The 10242-nt window shown below is 38.7% G+C and overlaps 1 long non-coding RNA gene across 1 annotated transcript; it reads left to right on the top strand.

Moving 5' to 3' along the window:
• The first annotated feature begins 3429 nt into the window (after positions 1-3429).
• LOC118498705 lies at positions 3430-9958 on the top strand. Its single transcript, XR_004901174.1, has 3 exons — positions 3430-3566; positions 8573-8650; positions 9790-9958. It is a non-coding gene; the product is annotated as an uncharacterized LOC118498705 (long non-coding RNA).
• The last annotated feature ends 284 nt before the right edge of the window (positions 9959-10242 follow it).

Genomic DNA, 10242 nt, shown 5'->3' with positions numbered 1-10242 from the left:
TAGTCCCCTTATACCCTTCCCCCCCACAGTCACTACACTGTTGTCCATGTCCATGAGTCTCTTTTCCTTTTTGCTCAATCCCTCCAGAGTTTCATAGAAAAATACAGAAAGAACCAGCTAAAAGACTGAAATTAGCTCTGGATAAAGGAAAATGGAAGGATCTCATGGAGCTGTGCTTAATTGTAATAAGTGTTTAAAATTGATTTAACCCTTTAAAGTACACATATGTGAACAGTACCATCAACATAAGTAGTTAACCATGAGAAACAGAAGAGAAAGGAGGATATAACACACGAGTATCTTCCTGTCATGTGGAAGGCAATAGCACCCTTTCTGGGCTAGCTGGAGAAGTCTGAAAAGGAAGAAAGGAGAGAACAAGTGAACTAAGATGCCAGTATGGTCTTGATTCTCTGGCTCACTCCATAAGTTTGAGGGGGCAGATAGAGACCATTAGATGGCTTAGGAGTCTCAGCACTAAGGGAGAATATGTCTCATTTAAGGGAGAGATTTGAGGGCCTCTCTTCAACTTTGGCAGTCACACAAAATAAAAATGGTGTGTGAGGCAGAGGGCAGGGCCTTGAGTTATTTGCCACCCCTCAGTTATTACAGTCTCTTGTAGCCTGTGGGAGGACAATACTGCCTTAGACCTCTGCTCTCAGCCTCGCACTTGAGGGGTTCACATTGTCTTTTCTCTTACTAGGTCCTATTCTATAAGCTAGAACATAGTACCAAAGGGACTTACTCACCAAGACCTCACCTGACACCTACTATTCTAGACCATAGTCTGAACTCCTGGGATCCTAAAAATTCTTCCAAGATTGTTCTTAGCCTGCACCCAGGCTTTGCATGTTTTCTCCTGGGTCTAGTCTCTGGAAGGTAAGCCATACCACCAGTGTGTCCACCCCCAGGGCTGAATGGTGGCAAGAAGTGGTTATTTGTGTTTGTGTTTGCAGGGGAGCACTAGTATGGGCTGGGATTTCCAAACAGGTGTGTTCAAGGCAATGGGAAAGGAGCCAGTGGTGGGAGGAAAATGAAAAGTGGGCCATAAATTGGGCTTACTTTAGCTATGTCAACACATTTCAGCATGAAACTACAAGTAGTCTAATACTTTGAAATTCAAATGACCTAAGTCATTTGTAGGGGTAAAGGTCAAGAATGAACAGTTATAACAACACAGCAGCAGCAAATGTAGCAGAGACAGAGGCTAACAACTAACAACCATAAGCCACACAGCAGGAGACATTTTAGCCATCTAATAAGAATTTAGAGGAAGAAACACACACACAACCCACATAGATATAATATTAGATGTGCTCCTCTTGTGTCTCATAGGCTGAAGAAAGGACAAGGAAATCGTTTGAAAGGTTAGAACAGCCATCCTAAGGAGATTACACTATGAATTGAATAAGCTTAAATCTTGAATACAAATGAATTGTTTTCTCAAAGAGAATATTTTAAACAGGATGTAACAGGATAAATTATATTAAAGGTATATATTTTGCTAGTGATCAAAGAGAGATTCAGAAGTAAGCTAAGGTCAGCTATGGAAAAATATAACTGTTACATTTCTGTACATCTGATTAATTAATGCAAAGGAACTAGTAATGTACTGAAGTGAGAGATGAAACTGTAAGAAAGTGTATTAAAAATATCACCTAGATGGCTATTTAACTTACTTGGAATAATAGCAGAAGTTAGAAAGGTGACAGATTAAAAGGAAATTATGCAGTCCAGGTACCCAAACTGGAAGTTAGAAGAAGGCATTAACAGGGCAAATAGCAAGTTGACATTGGCCCCAAAGGGCAGCTTTTGGCCCGTAAAGGAATAATGGGGGAAGGAGAGACCAGCACTCCTTTTCTTCATTGAAAAGGCCCGCATAGGAAATGCTTGTCTTGGAGACTATTTGATTTCAGTTAAGGCAAGAAGGTTGCAGAAAAGTTCTGTGAAGAGGTTCACAGTGCAGGAAATTTATATCACTGAATATGGAATGCAGAGGCCACAACTAAAAAGATAGAAATAGCCAGGGTGAAGTTTGGGACTGAAAGTAGGGGAGAGAGTAGATGGTCAAAGGGATTTGAATGTCGGGTAGAGAGTGAGAATAAACAGGGGTGTGAGGTCTGGTAGGATTAGCTGTTCTCCATATTCCAAGTGGAGCAGAAGTACAACGTGGTTTTCTAACAGTGTTGGCTCATGCCTCAGCGGGTGTTGGCAGAAGCTTTATTATATTAGCGAACTGTGTGTGTGTGTGTGTTCAACTCTCCAAACAGAATCTTGGTGGGAAGCTCTTGTGGTACCTCTGAACAGATCCTAGTTTAGGCATATGCACAGAAGAAATGGTGAGTGTTCCCAGGGGGTGGGAGGCTCAAAGCCACCTGCGGCCTGACATGGTAGCCCTTTTGAATAAATTCTAGCCAGAGGTGAAAGGATACATCTCACTTCCCAAACCACAGTTTAATCTAATATTGTGGCTGCTCAAGGTTGTGACCGCTCGAGGTTGTGACTGCTCAAGGTTGTGACCAAGGCCCTCCAAAGAGCCCTGACTACCATGTTTAGTCCTTCTCATATTTGAAGTCTGAGCTAAAATGTAAGCTGTTTGGTGAAACTACTACTGACTAAATTCAGAGGATATAGCTGCAGAAAAGCGCTCTCCATCACAGATGGGATTGTAGGTAATGCACAGACTCTTCTGAATCAGGCTTAGATCCATACTTCCTCAGTTTTGTTCTACACTAGCTTGCTTCTAAGCAGGCCTTAGGATGTTGGTTAGTAGGTAGGAGAAAGAATGAGAGATAGAGAGAGAGACAGAGAGGACGGAGGAGAGCATTTGTCTTAAGAGCAATTATAGAGAGGCAACTATATTCTTGGTGTGGAGAAGTGACTTAAACAGGTTTTATTCAGCCCTACCAGTCCCACAGAAGCCATGAATTCTCTGGATGAAAAATCAACTCCTTTGTTCTTCAGAATAACTCAGTTTGAAATAAATATACATGGATTTAAAAATAAATCATTTAAACTCTTTCAGTAGAACTAGTTTGATGGGAATTTCACTAAAAAACAATGAATGATTTGCTTCTACATTTAATCAACCAATCAGACACCCCCATGCTGACTACTTAATGACCTGGAATTTTAATGCAAAAATTTGTGATTATCAACAATTCTTCTGGCCCTTTCCTTCCCCATAAAACCCTGATGCTTTGTGCTTATAATTCTTAACAAATTAGTTAATCTTTTGTTCAACTACATAACAGAATTTGTTAATCAAAGCTGAATTCCTGACCAAATATCTCAGAGTAGCTTGCAGAGCACTCAGTCAAGCAGATAAGAACAAGTTGATGACTAACCAAATGGTTCTTATTTCACTATCAGGAAAAAAAATAATCGTGCAAGTAGCTGAATGGAAAGAAAATAAAAGGCCAGGGACTGTTATGGAACTCTTAAGGCAAAGACTGAGGAAAGGAAGAAAGCCAGTGGAATGGGCTCATACTATCTCCATGTGCTATTTCACCGAAATTCTAAGGCAGAAGCTTTACTGTGAGAACAGTGGTCCAATTTTGGTTGGGAAGGTGAGACAAGATGGGCAGTTCTCAGCAGAATTTAGTGATTTGTCACTGCTTTTTTTCCAAAATAAATAGGAGTTCCATCTGCCTCAATAGACTGTGCTGGTATACCTTACTCTCAGAGCTCTCTGCTCTGACTTGCATCTCCTGCGTGGAATTCAAGTGTGGAACAAAACTGAGGAAGTGTGGATCAGGGCAGAAGTCAGATAGCTTGGGGGCCTACATTGCAGGTGCATGAAATTGTTTATTGAAGGGCCTACGCTTGCTAAACAGATATAATTTGTCTTCTGGTGAAAGAATGTGTTAACTCTGTAATTGATTATTTACAAAATCATATAGAAAATTTCAGTAAGTGAAAGAATCTTCATGAAAGAATCCTGACTATGCCTCATTTTAGCTGGGTGTTTGTAAGGTTTATGATTGTCTAGCCACTATGCTGTATACCTGAAACTAATACAAAATAATATTGAATGTAAATTGTAATTGAAAAATGAAAAAGCAAACTCTAAAAATGGAATACATGAACCTATACATCAAGTTGATAACACAACTAAGCACATTAAAAGTAAATAATTCAAGTGACTTTCAAAAAAATAATAAGCATGATTCCTTCATAATCAATTTATATTATTTAGAATGATTTTACTCTGAAAAATAATAGCACTTATTTCATGGGATTGGTGTGAGGTGTCATTGAGCTGATAGTCATAAAGGATGTGAAACTGTGCCCAGTTCCCAGAAGTGCTTGATAAACATTATCTATTATCATCATCACTCTAGATGGTAAATAATCCTTTTCTTATAAAAGAAGAGCTTGAATTTCAGAGCATTTTAGTTCCTTGCACAAGATACAAATAAAACAGCAGATTGAGAGTGCTGATTTAATTTGTATGCCAGGTCATACTGAAGTTATCTGAACTCTTGGCCTCCTCCTGAATGTATTTCCAAACTCATAAATACAAAGCCACAGTTGAAATAGACTCACATGTGGGTATTCAGAAGAGACATTGAACAAAATATTGTCAAATTACACTTTGCCATAAAAGCTGCTGCAGCAGGAACAAAATTGGAGACTTAAGCTGTTCATCTTCATAATTTAAACCTTTTGCTGATGACTAGAGACTTTACAAGTAAGGGTCTGTTTGCATGAGAAACCAAAGACCATCAAAAGGAGGAATTCATTATGAGAAAACAGATTCAAAACTAGTTCCATAATCAGTTGTCAGAGGAGAGGGAAAATTTTTGAGTAGCCTAGTTAATGGTAATTAGGCTACCCTACAGATTGGATGCCCTGCTCCAGCAATCCTGTGTCCAAGGGAAGAGAAGAAAACAGTAATGAAATCCAGAGTCAGAAAAATCTTCATGAGGTATTGAGAACACAGGCTAGTCATGGACCCTCAGTAATAGACTATGGTATTTATAGTGTGTAACCAATGTAAAGCAGAAGGTATTTTTCACATTGGCAGAGGCAGCTGTGGAACGAGTTGGCATTCAGAGAAAAAAAAAAGAAGAGAAGCCTAAACACATAGGAGAAGCATCAGGAGAGGCTCTGGACAGGAAGCCCTAACTGTCTTCACTATCAGGATAGCACACCGGGAGTCCAGGTCCTATGAAGAGCACATTCCAAGATGGAGGGGAAATAGTAGATGCCTCATGGGAGGCAGGATGGCTGGATTTAGGAGCACACATAAAATGGGGGTTTATTTAACAAATTGGAGGCATTTGCAGGGGACTGAAATTCCTGTAATTTGGTAGATGAGAGATGAACCAAATTCTATTTAAACATTATCACTGTAATTCAAATTATCCCCATAGACTGTGGATACACAAATTAATTCTTATATTAACTTATTGAGCAGAACTGTGCTAGTCACTATGAATAAGACAGGAAATAAAATAATTACAGTTATTGCTCTCGAGGGTTTATAGCTTTGTAGAGAAGTGTAAGCTCCAAGAGGGCAGGTAGTTTATATATTTTCTTCATTTTCATACTCTAGAACTAAAAAGGAATACAGGGGATAGAAGAGGCAATTATCAAATACTAATCAAAATAATTTGTGAATGACTTCAGTTAAACAAGAGTTTTTACATGTGATACCTATTGTACTTCTAGCTATATACTCAAGAGAATTGAAAGCATGTGTACAAACAAAAACTTGTATTCAAATATTCATAGCAGTATTCTTCATAATAGCTGAGAGGTAGGAAAAACTCAAATGTCTATCAACTGATGAGGAGATAAATAAAATGTAGTATGTCTATAGAATGGGACATTATTCAACCACAAAAAGGAGTGAAGTACTGATGCATGCAACAATATGACTGAACCTTGAAAACATGCTAAGTGAAAGAAGCCAGTCACAGAAGACCACATATTATACAATTCCATTTACATGGAATCCAGAATAGGCAAATTCATAGAGACAAACTGAGATTAGTGATCAATAAGGACCAGGGAGGGGGGAATGGAAAGTGACTACTAATGAGTATGGGGTTTCCTTTTGGGATGATGGAAATATTCCAAAATTTATTATAGTAATAATGGTTGTGCAACTCTATAAATATACCAAAAATCATTGAATCGTACATTTTTAATGAATGAACTTCATGGTATATGAATTATGAATTATATACAAACAACAGAGGAGGGAGGGATATTGAAATATCTGCAGGCTACTGCAGGTACATGAATTATACCACTGCAAAAATAAATTACTCCTAACTTGAACCTTCATTCATCCCCCCATCTATAAATGTTTGAAATGAGATTTGCTGCAGATGCTAAATTAAAGAAAAATCTCATTCAAAAACATGATGTTTTCTCAAATCTTCCTTCCTCACATCTAGGGCCATATAGCCTCTACCTGCATGCAGACACAGTCCTGTCCAAGGACCTAAAATTAATCTTTATCTTGGTCAGCCATAGATTGGTGAAGGGCAAATGACCAAGCATAGGAACGACCAAAGTCCAATAATGCTAGAGGGTGTGACAAGAAGGAGAGCTAAGTGGGGTCAGCACTTGGGAAGTCTGTCCAGGACCGACTGTTGTACCAGTCACTGTTGTACCTGCTGTCTTCCTCTCAACTTCATCAGTCCCACAGCACAAGTTCTAGATCATCCTAGCGGCCCAATCCTGGTACAACTAAATTCTTTTATACCTAGATGTGTCATCAGAATAATATTGGTTTTGACAAAAATTGATGCTTTTTATTTAATGTCTCCTTTTTTTAGAGATTCAACAGCTATACATGTATTAAGTCAACATTGAGGCCTTGCTGTGTGATAAGTATTATCATAGGTGCTAGATATACAAAGCTTAAAAGCAAAGCTCCTACTTGGAGGGATGATGGTGGTGGTAACTAGTATACTTAAGTGTTCACTAACTGCACTTACTAGACCAAGTAGTGGAGCTTCATTAATTGATTTTTTTACAACAACCCTATATTGTATGTAGATTCTAATATCTACATTTTAAAGATGATAAAAATGAGACTCAGGGAGTAACATGCTCAGGATTCAAACCTTAGACTATCTAATTCTTCATGCCAGCTCTTAATCAGCATCTTATACTGTTCAGGGAACCCAGATTCTAATGAAAACCCCAAATACTGTTCTCAGATATCACAAAGCAATCTTGGGTTATGACAGCATTCAATTTTCAAATGTCTGTTGAAAGAACTATGAACAAACTTTCTACACCTCATCCATTCCTAAAATTATCCATTCTGGGTCAGGACTAGAGTTTCACAAGGTAGTGGCAGAGACCAGAGGTCAAGTTAAGGTGTTGCTAAGGCACAGAGGAACAGGTGCATCCTAGATATTTAAAGAAGCTCACAGGTGCACAGTTCAAGGAGTTTAGGTTCAAAAATATGAGTGACATCTCCAGAGGGTAAGTTACTCCAGAGGCCAGTCTGAACTGCAATTATTTCTCCATCTAGACAGGGATTCTCAGTAGCAGACCTAGGGAGCCAAGGTTAAAAATGAGCATGATGGTGATCCAGAAGCCCCTCAGAATGCCTTCCCAAACCCAGTCCCTCCCACAGTGAGGAAAACTGTGGGTGAAGAGAAGCAAGCCAATTGATTGCAATGGGGAATTGAAGGGAGCAATTATTTCCAACAAATTGTGTATATGCTACAATTTAATAGTAAAGCCTTACATGGAAACTAACCTATGTCTGAAACCAGCAAATTGGATTCCACCTAGTGATCCTTTTTGACTTAACAAACAAAAAAGGAAGGAAAATAAACATTAAAAGAAACAGAAAAACATTAACATGAGCTAAAACAACATCAGGAATATCATAGAATATTCAAAGGTGGAAATAGTAAGCAGTCTTGAAATTCATGCTGACTAGTACTTCAACACTTTGGTTGCGTTGAATTTTCCAAAAGGTGGCTACAATTATGTTTTCCATTGCACATGTTCTTCTGGAACCTTGCTACTCTTTTATCATGAGTTGGGGGCAAAGTTCCTGCCCTTGAATCTTAGTGAGCTTGTCACTTCTTTATAACCAATATATTGTGGCAGAAGTAATGTGTGATTCAGGAGATTAGGTTACAAAGGGCAATGTGGCTGTTATCTTGTTAGCTAAAATGTTCATTTCTTAGAGTGTTGAGACGTAAGAATACAACTGTCCAGAGACTGCCATCCTGGAGAACTGTATGTAAAGATTCTGGTCAAGAGTCCAGCTAAGCTCCAGACAAGAATCTGTTTCACCTGTCAGGACTGTGAGTTCACCTTCTTGGACATACAGGCCAGTTTAGCCTTCATATGACCACAGCCATAACCAACATATGACTGCCATTTCATGAAAAGCCCTAAGTAAGAACTTCCCAGCCCAGAGCTCACAAATTCCTGGTTCACAAAATTGTAAACCAAATAATACAGTCACTTTAAACTGCTAAATTTGGGGGTAAGTGGTCATGTAGCAATAGTAACCTGAATACCACAGAACAGAGAACAGTCACTGAGCTTTCAAGATACATTCCAAGATACATCCCTTCCATTGCAGCCACAGGGATGAGGGTGACTGCTGACACATGGCAGAGGGACACCAGTGTGGGGAGGAAGAGCCTGCATTCCACAAGAGGTCAGTTTAAGGTCAACAATACGATAATCTGATTGGTGCAGTCACCGTGGAAAACAGTATGGAATTTCCTCAAAAAATTAAAAATGCAGCTACCATTTGATCCAGCGATCCTGCTGCTGGCATTACAAGCTAAGAATCCTGAAATACCAATTCAAAAGAACCTATGCACTCCAATGTTCATAGAAGCATTATTTACAATAGCCAAGTGTTGGAAACAGCCTAAGTGCCCATCAGTAAATGAGTGGATCAAAAACTATGGTACATTTACACAGTGAAATACTACACAGCAGAAAGAAAGAAGGGGCTCCTACCCTTCTCAACAGCATGGATATAACTGGAGCAATATGCTAAGTGAAATAAGCCTAGCACAAAAGACAAACCATATGATCTCACCCACAACAGGAACCTAATGAACAAAACAAACAAATGAGCAAAATAGAACCAGAGGCATGGAAACTAGGAACAAAATGATAGGGACCAGAGGGGAGAGGGAACGGGTATAGGGAGGAAAGAAGGGGAAGGGTCTACTTAAAGAACAAGTATAAATGACCCATGGACGGGGACAACAGGGTGGGGATTAACTGTGGGAATGGTGGAGGGGTAGGCATGGCAGAAAATTGGGACAATTATAATGGAACAACGATTAAAAAAACAGTAAGATAATTTGTCTGTAAAAGTTCATTAAATATTCATGACATGATTAACCTTTGTGTGACATCCAAAATAGTTAAAATTTTTTTTCTCAAATGCAATTTTTTATCTAAACAAATACTCTCTGACTTCAGTTCCACAAGGTATATAAACCTTGAAGATGGCAACATTGATATTGCCATAGTGACATGATCAGTGAGTCAGGTGGGATTCATGTATTTGTGTATTTATTCTCAACTCATAGCCACATGTCAGTGGAGACTCCAAGAATGAAAGGTAAAGGAAATCCTCTATTCCCTCTGCTGTGGTTATAAATCTACTAATTATAAAAATATATATTTAAAGTAACTGCTTTTAAACTGTAGGTGGTTATTCAGCAAGCTATAAATAAAGACTCTTAATTCTATTACTTCTTCCCTTTCACCTATTTTCATGATTAGAATTTTTGCAAATGATGCATCTTCTACCTGCCTCAACTACTCTTTCAGCTGAAGACTCCCATAAAGCAAGTCATTTATGCAATTTTCAGGAGAAAAGAGAATGATTTCAGCTATAATCTCACCTACTCAGCACACCCTCAACCAGCAAACACATACTCCTTTTGGCATTTGGAAGTTCTGGTGTATCCCTTACTGTCAAAATGCTATCAACATAATAAAAACTCAGGTGAAAATTATTTAGTGAGCTTCCTCCTGTGTTTGTTTTAAAGTCTTTTGGGGTGTTGGAAATCTGTAGAACCTTGAAAGTCTGTACAGGGATTCATTCATCTTGGCTGTACTATACTGGGAAACCTGAGAAAATCTATGAGAACTAGTTACCAGCGAGAAATGAGATGCTATCACTCCTCAGCATGTGAGATCAAGAACCTCAAATTGAAATAGTTATTCTGCTTCTAATTTACCACAGCTTTCTGCCCATACAACTGTTTTCCCACTTACCAC

The sequence above is a fragment of the Phyllostomus discolor genome, chromosome 2, assembly GCF_004126475.2.
Source record: "Phyllostomus discolor isolate MPI-MPIP mPhyDis1 chromosome 2, mPhyDis1.pri.v3, whole genome shotgun sequence".
Lineage (NCBI taxonomy): Eukaryota > Metazoa > Chordata > Mammalia > Chiroptera > Phyllostomidae > Phyllostomus > Phyllostomus discolor.
The sequence above is the reverse complement of the archived record's forward strand: the minus strand, read 5'-3'. Positions and strand labels throughout refer to the sequence as shown.